The sequence below is a fragment of the Anas acuta genome, chromosome 3 (genome assembly GCF_963932015.1).
Source record: "Anas acuta chromosome 3, bAnaAcu1.1, whole genome shotgun sequence".
Taxonomy (NCBI): domain Eukaryota; kingdom Metazoa; phylum Chordata; class Aves; order Anseriformes; family Anatidae; genus Anas; species Anas acuta.
In genome coordinates, this window is record NC_088981.1 from 58,059,667 (window position 1) to 58,077,976 (window position 18,310).

An 18,310-nucleotide genomic window follows, 5' to 3' on the forward strand; every position below is an offset into this window, starting at 1 on the left:
CGACAGTGCATAACCAGATGATTCTGCAGAGAGATTATAGTCAGGAAAGGGAGAGAGAGATGCAAGCAGTTGATAGTAAAAATACGTCAGTAACTAATCTCCCATTTTAATTCTAACAGTGCTTTTTTTTTTTCATTTTGGAGAGCCCTTAGCACTCATCATCAGGGCTACCAGGTTGGCAGCACAGGGTGGGCCTGAGACCATGTTTCAGGGACCACAGCAGCCAAGTCATGTGGGACAGGAAGCAGAGCAGCAGCACTGCCCAGCCAGCCCTGGGGAACAGGCAACAAGTTGGCATCCAATGAAGTCAGCAATCTCCTCTTCCTTTTGGTACGCTTTCCATTGGTAGCCATCCTCACAACTTCTTTGATATTTTCCTCTAATATATATATATATATATATTTTTTTTTTGTTTCATAAACTTTTTGAATACTATCACCAAAGTTCTTTTGCCAATGTGCATTGTGTTGTCTTGCACAGGTCTTTAGTTTGGAATTATCAACAAAGGAATATTACTGGATTTATCAGATTTGTCTGAAATATTTTATCCACACAAATATGACCAATTTACATTTTTTTTCCTAGTTATAAGGCATAATACAGCACAATATAGGATTTGATTTCTTTTGAAGAAGAAAATTTAGTCAAGTGGAAGGTGAATATTTTATTTCCCAATCATTCAAATGAAACATTGCCAGAACTTTTCTTTCTCCAGATTTTTTCCAAATTGAATTGATCAGATTTTGTGAGACATTTTAGTTTGTGAGGAGCTGTTTAGTCCCAGCACCAGTATTTCTCCAGCTAGCTTTACAACATGAAACATAATGTGTAACCTCGTGAGAGACCATCATTAGCTTGTGTCACAATGACAAAATGCCATTTGTTCTTTGTTTCCTGCCTCTCAGCAATATTTTTCATTCCTAATTCTCCAATTCTTTCATAACATTTTATGCCAGGCCATATGGAAAGTCTGACTATATTAGATCAAGGAGCTCTCCATTATCTTTTATGGTGTTGACACATTCAAATGATGATATGTGCTGGACCATTTTTGTAGTTGTGAATTGCCATCATATAAAACCTGAAATTGTCTGTGAGTAGGCTTCAACAAAGTTGTTCCATAAAGAGTTAGGTTTCAAATGAAGCTTCTCACACTTACTACTTTGTGTTGTAGTGGATTTCATTTCAGTGGAACACATTGCCCTGTAGGCATGTTGAATATCTGTTCACTCCCAGTCTGGGGTCCCCTACTCTTACACTTTGGGAAAGCTCCATTTTTTTTTCTGTATCGTCCATAAAGAGAATAGAAAAATTCTTATAAGCATGCCACAGAAATTGGAAATCCCCCTGTTTATCAACCAAGTCTGGTCATTTACAATTTTTTTAAATGGTGAGCTGTCTCCATTACTTACATCAAACTCATAGTCTCTGAGATTACTCATTTTTGTCACTAGAAAACGGCATACCCAGGAAAGACCTTGCTATGTTAACTCTGTTGGAAAGACAGCTTTCCCACCAGTTTGGGTACTCAAGGCAGTCAGTAAGGGCTGTGCTCTTTCTGCATTGAGGTTATTTCCAGAACTTCAAGAAGCATCATAAACTAAATGCTAAATCACATCAGAAAGAGAGCAGCAGAGCATCTCTGAAAAGAAATGAGTTGCATTCTGGAAAGACTCAGATATTCCATAGTAGGCAGCCTGGACACCACAGGAGGTGTGGGTAGCATGTGGAGGCTGTTTTGAGATACATGAGCCTGAGCTGAGATTCCTGGGGAGCATGATGAGCTCTCGCTGAAACATTTGAAGTGATGAGAAAAAGGTGCTCATAGTCCAGGGAGAAACAACTCCTCTGTGTTGAGAGAAACATGGTTTCTAGAGGAAATTTAAGTGCTAGCAAACTGGCACGTATAAGCACATGCAAAGTCACACATACAACAACCTATCCCCAATTATTATTATTATTATTATTATTATTATTATTATTATTATTATTATTATTATTATTATTATTATTATTATTATTATTATTATTATTATTATTATTATTATTATTTAAGCATAAAAGCAGAACAAGAAAGATCTATAGGGAGAAGAGAAACATCGGGAGATCAGGTGACCCTTCCCCATTTCCTAGTCAAACATGACTATTTAACCCTAATGTTTTTTTCTGGTTGCACTTGTGATGACAGAGGTTCTGTTTTGCTTTCATTAAGTTTGGAAAAGGTTGTGTGTTTTTTTTTTTGAGGAGTTATGGAAGAACTGTCACCTCTTTCATAGCTCACATCCAAATTCCAGTCAGAAACGATACTCCTGCTGGTCTTCACTTCTGTAACACTCTTTGTGGCCAGCAGAGCAAAAACTAAAACAAGACTAGCACAGCCCTGCCTCTGAGAAGAGGCATTCAAATGGACAGAAGAAAAAACATAGCATTGTGACATCTCTGCTGCTTTCATGCTTTTGTTTGCTGGTCAAGAAAATGAGTAAGACTGGAGTCTGCTACATCACCACAGAAATAAAGACCAGAGAGGATGGGTTTCTCAGGGAAAGGAGATTATTTTTATGCAGTACATTTTGCTGTGGTCAGGAGAAAGACAGGGTTCCCATGGGCTTTGGAGCAGGCATCAGGTTAGCAGAAGCTGTAAATCAGCAAAATCAGTGAAATACTGTGTTTGGAGTAAGTTGTACTACAGTACAGATCAAAAGGTGTTACACATACACCTACAGCCAAATAGTGATTTTGTGATACTCTCAGTTAATCTGCAGTGCTTCAGTTTCAACTTCAAGGCTGCAACCCTATAGAGGATTCCTACTAGTTGATTCTTAAGGAAAGAAAACAGTGTTACTCAGAACAAATACAACAGTTACCACCTCTTGCAGCCCTACGAAGTTATTAATCTAGTTTCACATTCCCTAAGTGACCTTCACTTTAAGGAACTGGAGAAATGCAATGCATTAAAAACTCATTTTTGCCCATGCAAACAAAAATAAATAAACGAATAAATAAAAATAAGACCTATGCTGTCATTCAGCTATTTCTTGAAGCAAGATGGAGTAAAATTGTTTGGAGAACATCCCTAGTCTTCTTCTACCTGTCACTTAGAAAACTGGGGAAAATATTTCAGTACAAGACTCATTTGGTTGCTTAGTAAATTTCCTTAATTCAGTAGTTCCTTTTAGAAAGATTGTTAGAAAATGTTACAATCTAATTGGTAACCACCCTAACTTTTAACATAGTTTTGTACTGGATGATCAAAATAAGGCTCGTAAAGTAGCATTGTGTGTTCGTGACGTCTAGTACAAATTGATACGGAGACTCCATGTCATCTCTGTGCAGGACCCCAATGCAAATCAGATAAAATATATTTCATGGAGCAGAATATACCCTTGGAACTTAAGGAAAACCTTATACAGACTAATGAAATACTAACAAAACTGCATTGCAAGGGTCTCAGTCCCACATGACGAGACGCAGAAAGGGCTGTTGCCAGGAGTCAGAGTGTGTGAGTGCCACACAAAAAGTGTATTTATTTGGTTGAGGAGAATGCATCCATCTCTCTATAAATGTCTGAGCGTCTGAGCCTTCTGTATTCACGCCTGAGACCTCTCCCTCTTACGGTACTCTCTCAAATCTTACCATCAATCTGTCACAACAAAGCTAAGTGATCCATTTTTGAATTCTGGGAGGGATTAAATCAAATTGCAGTGCACACTGATCAAAACCCTGGAGCTGCACTGCTGCTGTCGTTAGGGTGATCCTGGGGTATGTGCGTCCAGATAGACACACTCATGTGCTAAGGGATTATAAATAGGAGGTCCACAAAAACGATTTTATTTGGTAGAAGGGTCTTTCATAAAATATCAGGAGAAGGTTGTTTTTTTTTGTTTGTTTTGTTTTGTTTTTTTTCTCTTTGAGAAAAAGTCATATATGTTTAAATAGTGATTTCTGTTGCCCTCTACATCTCTCTTTTCTTCTTGGACATGGAAATGGTTTTCAGAAAGTTTGTGAATAAGTTGCAGTCACCAGGAGTGGGGCAATTGGTCCTATATTAGTTACTGAGCAAAACCATTTTGGGTTATGACTTGTGTGAAGCAAGGCTCACAAAACTGCCAGTGGGAGACAAAAGACTCACAGCTGTCCAAGAAACAGATCCTTAAGGTTCCTGTGCTTTATGTACTCTCCTTTAATTCCCTTTAATTTGCATGTATTTATGCTAAAAGTCATCTACAGACTGTTTTCACCAAGACAAATGTCTCTGACTCTGGACGTGCTACAAACAGACTAGAAGGGAGAGCTCATACTGTTATCACTGTTAGGAATTAACCTCTTTTTTTTTTTTTTTTTTTTTCCATGATGTTATGTGATTAAAACATCAAATTAACTTCAATGCCAGAAATGTGTTAACTGTGGCTTTGTGCCTTCAGCTGTGCTGAGCCCAAGTGCAATATGTAGGGTGTTAAGCTGTACACTGTGCTCTGAGAATAAAGGTTAAGGTATTTTAAGGTGGTTTTTCTTTTTTTTTTTCTTCTTTTTTTTTTAATTTTTATTTATTTCCTACAGCAGTGTGGAAAGCACAAGGCAGCAAACAGATAGGCAGAAGGGTTAACAAGCAGTGCTGCTGGGCAGGGAAGGGTGGAAGTATTTGCATAGAATAGCATCTGGAATCTATATGTCCTCACATACTTTGAGGGGGGAAGCAGTTTTCCACATTCATTACAGCCTGGTAAGGAAGAGGAGAAAAGAAACAAGGGGGGATAGAAAAGGAACAGGGGACTCCTTTTGTATCTGTGTCCAATATGGTTTCTTTTGATTTTTCATTCTCCATAGTCAAGAGCTCCCCATGGGTTCTCATCTGTTACCCAGGCTTTGCCATACCTGCCTGCCTGTGTGAAAATGGCTCAGCTGCCGGCGCTGGATGAGGCTAACAGATCACATCTATCTCTCTGGCGTCTACTGAGCACGCAGGGCTCCAAGGATCAAGCCCTGGACAAGAGCACAAAAGCAGGTCTGTATAGAAGCAGCCAACCTTCTGCATCGTCCGCGGCTCATTGTGCGGACACCGGAGGTCAAAACTCGCCTGCATTCCTGCTTCCCAACGCGCTTGTGTCTCTGTGTGCATGTGTGTGTGAGTGTGAGCAGGAAGCACTGCAAAGTTGCACCGCAGTGTTGTTCTGTGGCATCACTCTGGGCAGTAATTAGTAGGATGAAAGGCATTTCAAATGAGAGAGAGAGAGAGAGAGAGAAATAGAAATAGAAATATTAGAAATAGAAATAGTCTGGACAGGAAATGAGGATAAAATGGGCTTTCCATTCTAGTAGGTAGGTAAGTAAAAGCTGCCTGGATGTCTGAACTTGCATTCAGAAAGCTAACGGGAAGAATGAAACAAAAAAAATAAATTAAATGGAAATGTCTTCTGGGAGAACATAGGTCTGCTCTCAGGAAAGGGGATGGAGTGAAATAACTATGAGAAGCTGGAGAAGATATTCGAAGCAAGCACAGAATCAAGATTATTAATGACAAGGATCAGGGAATGTGTATTTGAAAGGGGAAGGGAAAACTTTGAGCTCTGTGTACTCAAATACCACAGCTCAAACAGTACTTGAAGGGGGGAAAACCTAGAGGATGACATGAGAGTATCTATTTTGATGGTTCCCCTTTTTACATGAGTTTAAATGAATTCAGTAAAATAACACGTTTCCAATTAAGAGGCTTTAATGCCACTGAGAATTCAAAGGTCATTCATTTATATTTTGGTCCAAGAATCTCACAATATTTTCCAAAAGTCAGCAAATCAGGTAAACTGGAAAAATCAGAGAGAATCTGCCTGGCACTTCAGAGGTTAAATTTATACCTGGCAGTTTTCGTGCTACCGCACAAGCACCAGGATTTCCCTCTTTGCTCTGGACAGCTCCTGCATTGATCCTGGAGATGTTTCGTGTTTCCTCTTTCATTTGTGTTCCTGACCAGAGGCTTCTTCTGCAGTCTCTGTTTCTGCAAGAGATACCTTCCTAGTCAGCAATGAGATTACCAAGTAGTCCAAGGAGTTTAGTTTCTTAACCCAGTACATTTTTAAAATCTGTCTTTGATAATATTGTGTTAACAAAGACTTTCAGTGCTTGTGTTTTTTTCTTCCTTCCTCTCTCCATCCCACCTTCCTTCCCTTTCTCCCTCCCTCCCTCCCTCCCTCCCTCACTTCTCTTCCCTTCTCTTCCCTTCTCTTCCCTTCTCTTCCTTTTTTCCCGTCTCTTTCTTTTTGTTGTTTCTTTCTTTCTTCCTCCCTCTCTGCAACCCCTCCTTTTTCCTTCTTTTCCCACTGTCTCTATAGAGCTTTTCAGTCTCTGTAAACGAGCAACCGAAGAAAGATTTGCTGTCCCATTCGTTCCGCACTGCCCCCATAAAAAGCAAATATTTTCAGGTTGACTGAAAGTTTAACTTTGTTATTTTTTTTATTTTTAAAGAAAATCCAGCGTGACATGGCACGTGTTGGTGCCCTTGCCACTTAACAAATTACTTGTTTTTTTGACCTAAGTTAAATGCTGTGCAAATTTCCCTTGTCCGTGTTTTCATTGTGTGCAGACTTCACTGATAAAGAATAAAGAGCTAACTTGTTGGGACTTTTTAGTCGGAGCTTCCTTCATTCACAACAGATTTTTTTCTACCATGTCTTTAATGACACGAAAGCCTGGATCCTCAGCTGATATAAATTGCCCATTGCAGGGTTGCCCACAGTGAAGCTGTGCTGTGTTACACCAGTTATCGGTGGCCTGGGACTTTCAGGCAGTGCTGGGATGTGCAGCGGTGTCCTCCTGCCTGGCACTGCTGACCCCACTGGGCTCCTTCATTTTGGAAGCCAGGGGACAAAAGTGTTTTACCAAGGGAAGTCACCACCAAGGGCTTCCTCACAACCCACCAAAATGCCAGTACTGATGAAAATCCCAAGCCCTTCATCATCCTCACAAATAAAACCAGCTTTCTCTCTAGATCAGAACCTTACACCAAGGAGACCCGAGGCTGGTCCCATGCAGACAGCAGGCAGCTGAGCTCAGTGAAGTTGCCCAGGGCTGCCAGCCCTGCCTGTGCTCCGCTGTGGGCACCATGGGGACAGGAGTCTTCCCGCAGCCATGGCATGCTGCTGTGTAGCTGATTCTGGCTTTGGGACAGGAGTTGCACCGGAGCCCCACCACAGCCCAGCGTGCCCTTCATGGTGCTGCACCTCCCCTCCAGCACAATAACTCAACTGACGGACTGAAGCCATTCGTCCACTCCGTCCCAAATCCCGAACTGGTCACGCATGGGCTCACCCCCTTCCGTGAACCCTCTTTTGTTCTCTCTAACACGCCATTTAATTTTCAAAAGACAGAGGTATGGTACAGTTATAAATCTCAGCCCTTTCTCCGCCAGCCCTCTCGCCCTCCGTGCAGCTCTCCCTTGGCCAGTGATTTAGGGCGGGGGTCAGCCTGCCCCGCCGCCCCCGGCGGGAGGTGCAGCACAGAGAGCCGAGCTGGGCAGCCCAAGGTGAGCCAGCGTGCCCCTCAGCCACGTAGCTCGGGTGATGCCTTGCCGGCCCCTCGGGGCTCCTATGACAGCCCTCCTGCATGACAGATTGCTGGCCCAACAATGAACCCTCTGTGCCCTCCCATTACTCCTTAAATCTCATCTTCCGCCAAGATCGCACCCTCCACACAAATTATCCTTCCTTGTGAGAAAGTAAAAAGTAAAATAAACAAGTAAAAAAAAATAAAAATAAAAATAAAAATAAATGAACTGTTCCTCTATATTATGAACTGGCTTCCTTCAAAAAGGAGAGTCTGGGACTTCACAGAAATTTTTTTTATGTGCTTACTGCTGGAGGTGCATCACAGGAATGTGCCAGGGAAGATATTTTGGAATGTATAAATCATCTTGCTTTGCCTTTTTTTCCTATCCTCATTTGACTTTTTGTCCAGAAACATGAAAAATAGTTGTTGTTGTTGTTGTTTTCTTTCAGAAAGCAGTTCTCAAGGTTTGATGTCAGAACACAAGCAGGTGAAATAGTGTCTCATTCAGCAGCAGATCACTGCTTGTATTTGCCAAAAGAGACAAGGATTTTCCAAGGGGCATAGTGGAATGGGAATTATACTGCCTGTGAATAGAGGTAGTGATATTAGCCATGTAACAAGATCTCTCACTGTTTAAATTAAAGAAATTAAAAACAATTCAAAGATTTTTAAAAGTATTTGCAAAAGAAGTTAAAGAATTAAAATTGGTTTTGTAGATGTTGGGGAAGAAATTACATTTATAACATTTAATTTCTACAATCACTAATAAGAGTTTAGGGCACCTTGTTTGTAAATATTGGAGTGGCACAGACAGAGGAGTTATATTTTTTAAATTTGTACATGTCTTGTAATTTCCCTTCAAATTCTGTTTTCCTATATGAGATTCAAACCCACAGTCCTTAGTCCTGCATTTTCTCCTAGTGAAGGACCAACACTGCCACTCAGACAAGGTGCTATCTCTGGCCACGGTTTGCAACTCAGGGGGAATATTGGTGAAGGCCAACTGTTTGTGATAGATTTGTGGAAGAGGAAAAAAAGTCACTTAAGAATTTGACCTCAACACACGTTCACATAAATCATGACCTCCTCAAGAACATTTCTTAAAATTGCTAAAAAAATTTATTCATTGAGGGGTATTTTGTAGGTATTGATCAACCATGATGACTGAAATCCTCAAGCATTTGCTTCTGGGAATTACAGAATTAAAGTTCCCTAATAACCAGCAGAGAAGAAGGAGGATGAGGAAGGAGTTTATAACATCTGATCCGAATATGTCTGGGCAGGGCACTGGGAGCAATGGTTAGGGCTGGATGGCAACTGAACCCCTGGGTAGGGAGGATGAAAAAAAAATCTTGTGAATGGTTTTGCAAGTTTTTCACTCCTCTTCCTACCAACAGTAGTTGCTCTGGGGTCTGTTGTATGAAGACAGAGGCACTTTATTATCCCAAGTAATTGGATTATCACTTGGGGTAATAACCAGTGCTCTCTTTTCTGCACCAGTTAATGAGGTTCAAAGGGATGGGAAGTGGAGTTAACAAAGGACAAGACAGCAGACGGAGCACATCTGTGCCCTGGCTACTGAGGAGGCAACACAAGGAAGTTTGGTTTGCTCCTGCTTGTCTTTTTTCCTCTGGTTGCTACTGCCTTTCTCTGTATGTTAGTCCACACTCCCTCTTATTGTGCTGCAGGATAAAAGAAAGAGGAGCCTCAGGCAGTTGTGTGTGCTTCCCTCTCTCTCTTTGGCTTACCCCTCCCTGTTTTTTTGCTCATATGGTGAAGATCTGGCTCATATGTGGAGAGACCAGGGTGCTTGTCCCACTGGCTGTGAGGATGTGCCTGTGCCAGCTCCTGCCCCATCCCTTCAGGCTCAGGCTGGCACTGCCAGTTTCAGGTGGCAACTGGGTTTTAGTGCAGTCATCCCTGGCTTTATGTTCATCTTTAATGGCCAAGGTACCAAACAGGTGCCTTCCCCTCTTCTCAGAAATGGCTCTTAGGTTCTGCCTTGTTATCAGAGTTACAGGATGGGAGTGGAGCTACCACTCCCATGAATGAATAAATGAATGGCCACACCAGGGTGTCCTCAGCATGATTTCAGGAGCTCTGCTATGAAATTACCTGCACCGGTGATTACCTGCAAAAATAGCACATCCTCTCCCTGACCAGCCTTTGCTTTTCATTATGAGTCTATAAGGTATAATGATGAACAGCTCTGGAGACTTTTCTGACCTGCAACTTTTCAGAATAATCCATCTAATTTAAAGTAAAGACTTACTTTGTTTAGGTGATTGCTTTTATCCTAAAAGGTACTAAAACCCTTTTAAAATCTGTAAGGACATGCAGTCTCTACTTAGCTTTTATTGCTAGTAAGCACAGGAGATAAAGCATTAATATAGATAAACAATGTAGGAATTACCTTAATTGCATCTGTTCAAGTCCTCTTACCTGTTGCTCTGTGAAATCCGTTATGGAATGACCATTGACCACCAACCATGCCTAGGATCCAAATTTTTGTCTTGTCCCAAAAATGTTTCACATGTTGACACAACCTTTACTTGTGCAAAGGGTAGGCACACACCTAATTTCAGGAGAAGAGTGACAGTGACCAAGTCAATCAGATCACAAATAGTAAAAAATAATAGATTTTTTCCCTGGAGGGGATATGCTGTACATTATCAGAAGGAAAATCATGTGCAATGGTAAAAGCATGAAGATGTCTGGGAAAGTTAGAGACTCCACAAGACACGCTTCCTATCCAGGCAGCATTTTGATACGATGTGCAGGGTGTTATTTCTGTAATACTTAAAGGAACATTAATAGCGGTACTTGATATTTCACTTCCTTTGAATTCAAGGACAATTAAATAAAACACTTAAAACCAAAACAACGATGAACAAACCAAGAAAAACAGCCCTGGTGCCTGGCCTCTACAGCACCGTGGTGGGTGTTGTTCCACCACCTCGTGCTCTGGAAGGTGGTGCATGAGGATTTTGGCTGTGTTGTTCCCTTTCCTCTCCTGGGGCACACACATCTGCCCACTCACCAAAGCTCCTTGTTTACGCTCACTGTCCTAGGGCTCTTCCAAAACACTGCAGCCTGGCAAAGAGCAGGTTGTCACTTCTGAGAAAATATCCCTCCTTGATCAAATTGCTCAAGAGTTCACCTCTGTGCCACAGCACCACTGGCAGCTCACACTGCCTCTGGAGCGTGCCCCAAAAGATGGGCAATCCTTTGTTGGCCCCATCAGTTTCGTACTCTGCCCCACTCTTCTTAATCAAACCCACTTCAAAGACCCAAAACAGATTGATTCACATGTGAACACTACCCAAACTGTCTTCCGAGGGGGCAAATACTTGTCTTATGTTCCTTTGAACCCACTGTTGCCCGTTTACTTGTATTTACTTTGCGTGGCCTACGGCTGAACCATGGAAATTAGAAAACAAACTCCTATTCAGCCAGTCATGTCAAAGGTGACCGCTGTGCCGGAGAGTCGACTGTGGGACAAACACTTGGCTGATCGGCGGCCTCTTCTGCGGCGTTGCTGTCTCCACAGTTACATACCTGTCTGCAGAAGCCTTTAGTTTATCTTGTCTGTGCTGCAAGTCCTAGACGGTGCCATCAATCTGGGAGATGAGAGGGATGCTCGGCTGACACTCGCACAAAGGCTGCGGTGCAAGAGAAAGGGAGGCAGCTCCCTGTGGGCTGAGCCCCGTGGGGCAGTGAGGGGCCACCACCATCTTCAAGTCCTGGTCCTGGCAGCCAAGGGGGGAATGGGCAGAGGGGACCTCGTGGGCCCTCAGGGTCTGGGGGGCCACAAGGTGCCCTGAGAACACACACCAGCTCCCACTTCTTCTCCAAACAGGCTGCAGCAGGGCTGACAATGTCCCACAGACACAGCGAGATGGGGTTTAAAGCCCGTATCTCTCAAACTGTGCGCTTTCAGGGGCTCTCTTTAGCTAGGTGAGCCATTTATGAGACCTGCTGGCAAGACCAAGAGAGTACAGCAGTATAGCTTGTCAGCAAAACATGATTTCCTGGGACTTTCGTATTGTTTTAAGGCCCTTGGAGGAGCTCTAACAGTGTTATAGGGCCGTAAAAGGGAAATGGATGATTTTCCAGCTAGCTGGCTACTGCTGAGTCAGTGGGTTGAAGGCAGTGGTGCTGCATGGCGTAACACAACCCACAAACATATGTCTAAGCCATTGCACCTCCCACCAAGGTATGGCATTTGTGCCTCCTCACCACAGTGCTGGTGAAAGCTCTCCTCTGCTCCTGCTTGCCAATCCTCCCAGCTCACTGTGGCTGGGCTACTGCGTGCCATGGGAAGCTGAAATTCAATAAAATTCACCCAGATCAGCCAAATGTTACCACTGGTGTGGTAACAACCACAACCGATGCAAAAATGAGGAACCTGGTGACCAAATGTTCACACTTTGTTATCTTTCTCATGGTGTGAGGTGTATTACCCAGTGTCTCATCCCACTGAAGTCAATAAGAGACTGTGGAGTAAAATGATAACCAGGAACCAAAATGTTATCGCCAACTACTGTTGATACAGTTCAAAGAGCAATATGAATAGCATGAAAAAAATAAACTTGGAAATGCAAAAAGCAGATTTGTAAGCATGGTTTGCCTGCTATAGAACAGTGTATTTCACCTAGGATAATAATCTCCTCACCTTTGGCTGTAATATGTAGGGGAATCCTCATGCTAGGAAACTACATACTGGATGCAAAAAACTTGTAAGAACAGTGTCAAAAATACATGTTTTAAATATGCTTACAGTCAAGCTCTTCTTTTTTAAAGCCAAACAGCAAACATTCTTCCTATAACAGAGATGCTGGGGTACAGGTACACTAAACTAATGTCATGTTCCCTAATGCTATCTGTTTTTATGCACCAGACTATAAAGCATATCAAAGACAATCGAAAAAATGATAGTGGGATACTGCAACGTTGCAGCTCTGCTCTTTTCTTGTGTTTCAATTGTGCATGGGGAGAGAAAGAAAGAGAAAAAGAAAGGAAGGCAGAAAGCTCAAATGAAATGGTAAAATATGAGGAGAGCTTTCAGAAAGAACAGATCTTTTTGACTATCTTCTCTTTTTCTTTTCTTTCTTGAATAGAAGAGAGTTGATGCCACAATGGCTCTGCAGGCTTCCCTGTGCAGAGCACAGCCAGGCATCACGCTGCTGTTAGCAAGTGCTCCACAGTCCCCCCCATGCAGTCCCCAGGAGCACAGGCATGCTTTGCTTTGAGCAAAAGCTGATGGCCCCGCGCTGGTCCCACAGGCTGCCTTTGTACTGACAGCCTGGGGATGTTAGAGGTTTGAGATGAAACTGGAAAGGGAGGAAATGTTACTGGGTTTCAGAGAGCCTCATGTGCCCACTTATTGCTACACTGTGCTCCCTGGGGTCCCCAAGCCTAGGGTTTGGGCATACCAAGTGTGTGCACTTGGAATTACAGGCACAAATTCTGTAATTGAATCTTTGAGATTTCTACGTTAAACGGGGGTTGTCACAGTTTCCAGCTGAGTTTGCTGTATGAATTATGAGCCAACCCACACAGAGCATAACATGCCACCCCTACTTGGATAGATGTTTTTGGATAGCACTGCTGCTTTGGCCACCACCACACAGCTGAGTTGAGCTGCTAAATAATAATGAAATGGTCAAAAAGGAAACAGGGTCCCAAGTGCAAACCCTTGGAAGATCAGCATATAGTTTTTATCTTCTGAGGCAGGCTGATGTCTCAATTCAGAACCTATTAGTTACATCCATAACTGTATCATGAGAAAAGTAAGTACATATCAGATTGACAGCTTTGATTGATGTTTTTACCTGACTGACAACAGGCACAGAGGCAAAAGGCTTAGGGCAGACCAGCAGATCAGAGCTGGATTTGCAGCAGGCACTTGACCTCCAGCTTCTGGCTTGACACAGCAGCCAGCAGCAGAATTGATGCAGCACCATCCTTCATTGCTCTGCTACATTTTCCTTCGAAAATACAAAGCAAAAAAAAAAAAAAAAAAAAAAAAAAAAAAAAAAAGTATTTTGAGCATTAAAGGAAGCAGTATTCTTGGTTTCCTCCCTTCCACCCTGCTTCCCTGTTCCTGGCACATTAAGCCTCTTGCTCCTCTGCTGCCAGGAGAGTGGGGCTGTAGCCAAGACAAAAATTAAGCAGTAACTCTGGTGCCGGTGGGCACAGCCCCCTTCGTGCTATAGCAGCCTGCGGTGCGGCAGCCAGGTACCTCATACCTGAACCCCCTGGCATTTTCCTGAGTCTGAGCCTTGCAAAGCAGCATTCAGCCATATGCAGCAACCCCTCGCGCCCCCCTCCACTCAGGGGCCCACACAGCTCTTCGGGAACATGTGAGGCTGCGCTGCAGTTGCCGGGAAGGTTCAGTCCCTGGTACGTGCTTCAGCATTTTCGAAATGGTCGGGCTTCGTCACTGCGCTGCACTTAGCTCGGGGAGCACAAATCAGCTCCTGGAGACCCATCGCATGGTTAGGGCGAGCCAATGAGCAGCCTCGCCGAGGGCACGAGTTGCCAAAAGAGCAGATGTGTCCGAAGTCTGTACCAGTTAATTTCGTGACCTACTGAAATCACGGAGAGATTTATACTGCTAATTACTGACTTTGTTTCTGGTTTAATCATCCTTCCCTTCACCTTTCTGTAAAGCTGAGAAGGGAAAAACCACTGGTAAACAGCTTGTCTTAAGCAGAATGTTGTTTCAAATAGAAGCACATGATTGTGTGGGGTTTTTTGGAAAAAGAAAATATTTACAAAGAAATATTTTAACTAAAGCTTTTAATTCAGCACCGAGACATATCCTTATTTTCATATGTGAGCCAGAATCCTTTATGAAGTGAAAGTGAAATGTTTTAAAAATATTTTCTCTATTCTGGACGTGAGCAAACAAACTGTCATCTACTGAAATTTCTCATAAATGCCCAGAAAAATGAATGACAGGAATGAGAAGCTGTAGAAATGTTGCAAAATATACTAAGACCTTGATTCTATGAAGTTTTACTCCCTTTTATAAATACATTTAGCACATAATTTCACTGAGGCTATACATAAGCATAAAATCACCACATGTAGGTAGTTCAGGGAACATGTTAACAGAATCTTATTTTCTGTTTAAATGGTTCTTTCTGTGATTTGTTCTGGTTTCCTGCATTTCTCACCCCCATGCACTTCTGATGCTGTATTCATATATTTTACATCAGTACTAGCCCTGTACACACTGTGCAAATACCCACGCAGAAAGGCCTGGGAAAGTACCATGGCTTGCTGGACTGAACAGAAAATCTGTATTTATTTTTTGCATAGCAAATCTGACTCCAAAACCAATTCCTCCTAAGGTCCTGGGCAAACTATCCAAACCTCCCTCTCTCTTTAAGATGGGGTGGCAGCTCTTGCAGTGACATCCTGGTAACACTGACGAGTTGCAGTGACCATCAGAGAGCAAAGACCCTAAATATATATATATATATATATTTCATTAGGAGATGTTTGGTTGCTGCAAAGAATATGTAGCAGACCAAATAGTGTTTTCTCATCTCACTGCAGACATACAACCAGCAGCTTAGAGAGCAAATGGGAAGAATGAAGACAGTACAACATGTCCCTCTGTGTGTTTTGACTTACAAACCAAGGAAGGAGAGTCAGGTCTCACCCCAGGCACTGCTTTCTGTGGTTCAGCCTGCAGCAGGCGAGACTGGCAGCTCCAGTTGCTGCTTCCTCCCAGCTGACATCAGGTGTATCGCCTGCAATTCCTACAGGCTCTCTGCCCGCTGCTTTCAAGGTTTGCCTTGTGCACCAGGTTTGGGTAAACTCACACCTCTGTAGGAAAACTTGGGCATCAGCACTTCAGGGCCTCCACTTCTGCTTCCTGTCTGTGCAAAACCAGACTGCTGCCTGGCTGAAGAGCTGGACGTCAGTACTCCAGTGTCACCACAGCACTGAGCAAGTTGGTGCTGGCAGCCTCTCCAACCAGGAAAAGAGCCTGCATACGGCTCCCATCTCCTCCTGTGGCACCCCCAGACCTGCCAGCACAGCCAGCACTGCCCACACCTCCGCGCTGCACAAGCCCTTCTTGCCCCAATCCAGGAAAATTTGTTGTCAGGGACTTAATTCCGTATGAAAGGAATGTTGTTTCGTTTCAGAACCAGAGATTTCCGACAAGACAGAGCATGAGCTTTCTGAAAGGAGAGCGCTTTTTGTTTTTTTCTCACAAACATGCTCAGACATAGCTTTCCTTTCAGCTAATTAAGCTGTTTTAAAGCAAACTGGTCAAACAGTGACATCGTAGTGGGGAGCCTTGGAATCAATTGCCTGATGTAGAAGGCAGGACATTTAAAGGGTGACTTCTGCCATTGTTTCCCCTGGCTGAATCTTTTCTACTTGGTCAATGCTGCCAGAGTGACCCTATACAATCGGGAGAATTCAAAGCCACTGACCTCAAGAGATGCCATTAAGGAGGCAACTGCAGAATAAGATTTCATGGTTGGGAGCCAAATTTACCTTCTCCTTCCAAGTCTTGATGCTTACAATATTTTATATGTATGTTTTCTTCCTGTCATTAGCATATTGTTAAACAAGCTAAATGAAAAGGGAACGCAGACATGAGGCAGCATTCTAAATAACTGCATCTTGTACATGGGGGAGAGCACTGTGTAAAGGGAGAGCTAGAACTGAAAACAAATAATCTTAAGGAGTTGCAGTGGTTCCTCCAGCTTCATGACAGTGAGTGATTGGTAGGAGTAAGATTCACTCTGCTAGCACAGAAGATGGACTCTGCCTAGCATATATTTTGTTAAACAGAGTATGACATCCATTGTTTTTCCAAGCTGCTGGATATAAAATCAGTGAGTTTCAACATCTGCCAAATGACCATACAGTTTCCCATGTGCAAAGAATAGACAAATCTGAAACATTCTATTAATAACCAGGCACGCTATCAAAAACAGGTTCCTCACTGCTTTCTTTCTGAGGACGCCAGGGAGGGCATTCAGCCAGGCAGCTGCCGCACAAAGAAACCTTGGGAAACCTGCAAATATGGGAGCTGCTGCCCCACGCAGAGCCCCACTGCAGGCAGTGGGTGCAGCCGGGGGACATCTCCCATGCCACCGGGGAGATGCACTGCCCTGCTGCTTCGAAAGTTTCTGAGGCTTTCTGAGGTCTGCAAAGATACCAATCCAGATCGGGTCTTTGAAGGTCACGTCTTCCAGGAGAACTGGGGGTTCAAGAGGTTCCTCTGACTTAGTGCTTGTCCCCCGGCCCTTCTCATTTCGTCCACAGCTGAGAAAGGCCACACAGCTTTTCCTCACGTCCCACGAGCAGCCCCTCAAGTCTCCAGGTGCTGCCTGGGTCTGCCACACGTCTGCAGGGTCCCCTGCCTCCACACCAGGGCCTCGCACTCCCCAGCCCTGCCAGACCCTGCAAGAAACATGGCTGTGAGCAGGGGGAGGAAGAGGAGGAGGGTGATGAAGGCCCTTGGTGCTCCAGGGCGCTGCAGGCCGCGCACTCCTCCTCCCGTGCGGTCGCATGTTCGATGCGACGACTTGCTCCACAGAAGCCATGTGTTGTCATAATGTAACATCGTTAAACAAAGTGTTTAGAGCAGTTTTAGCAGAGCCAGAACATGAACAACAAAACCCGCCAATTACAGTGTCATTTTGTGTAGTTGTTAAGGTTTCAAATGTCTCCAACTTTCTCTGGTAGGCCATATTGAGCGTGTCACAGCGAACATCTGAGATAACGATTTGCTAGGCAATGTGCAATTCTCGCCTTTTTTTTTTTTTAATATCAGAGAAGAAAGAGTTCTTTATAATAATTTGGCTCAAATGTCTACACACATTGCTCCAGCGTCTGTAGCAGCATGTGTTTCTAGGATTGTTCTGGAAGAGAAAATGCAGAAACAGCAGGGAGCAGAAGATAAACAGGCAATTCGTGACTCATTAAAACAAGCATTGGTAGCCAACATTGTGGAGTGTGCGAAGGCCCCAGATCCAACTCGCCTATAAACTTTTTTTACCAGCTGGACTTAGCATCTGTCAGAGTTTGGAAGGAGAGATAATCTGGTACAAATGATTTCAGTGTGTCGCATTTATTAACCTGCCACCTTACATAACACCGCCGATTGGGAGCGCGGGAGACGGTTGGAGCAATGACACAGCTTACTGTAAAAACGTTACGACTTCGCTACTAAAGGTGCCTCCTTTTCTCCCTCTTTTTAAATTATAATGAAGACAACGGAGCGGCCACAAAAGAGATAATGAAGCAAACTTACAGAGCAGCGCAGTTTTGAGAAAAGAACCTGCCAAGACAATATTCTCAGCAGATATTTTTTCCTTTTTTTTTTTTTTTTTTTTTTTTTTTCCACTGCCGTTCAGCCCATTCTTTGCTCGGCATGCTCAGGGAGCTTTTTATTCCACCTGCACAAGGTGCTGGGATGTGTACCTCCAAGCAAAGCAAGCTGCCCGCCGAGCACAGGGCAATTTACTGCCCGGGTGCCTAGGTCCAGGCGGGGAAAGCACTGCCAAGACCCAACACCCTGTGTAAAAACATTTCCCAGAGCATTTTAGAGAGTTTTAAATACATCATTCCCTTTTTAATGCAGTTGCCCTCATGAATGACCTGATCCTTCCCTACTTAATTTAGACAGAAAATTTCCTTCTGCTTCCAAAAAGCAAATGGTGGCTTCTGACTCTCTGCAGGAGCTGCTGCCTTCACAAAAAAAAGGGAAAAAAAAAAAAAAGGCATTTTTAAAACA

General features: G+C 43.4%; 1 long non-coding RNA gene across 1 annotated transcript; it reads right to left on the bottom strand.

Annotated features, from left to right (window-relative positions):
- Positions 1–3,868: 3,868 nt before the first annotated feature.
- Positions 3,869–13,972, bottom strand: LOC137854189 (uncharacterized). Its single transcript, XR_011095006.1, has 4 exons — positions 13,788–13,972; positions 13,371–13,526; positions 9,979–10,111; positions 3,869–5,989 (listed from the first exon to the last, which is right to left on the bottom strand). It is a non-coding gene; the product is annotated as an uncharacterized lncRNA (long non-coding RNA).
- Positions 13,973–18,310: the final 4,338 nt, after the last annotated feature.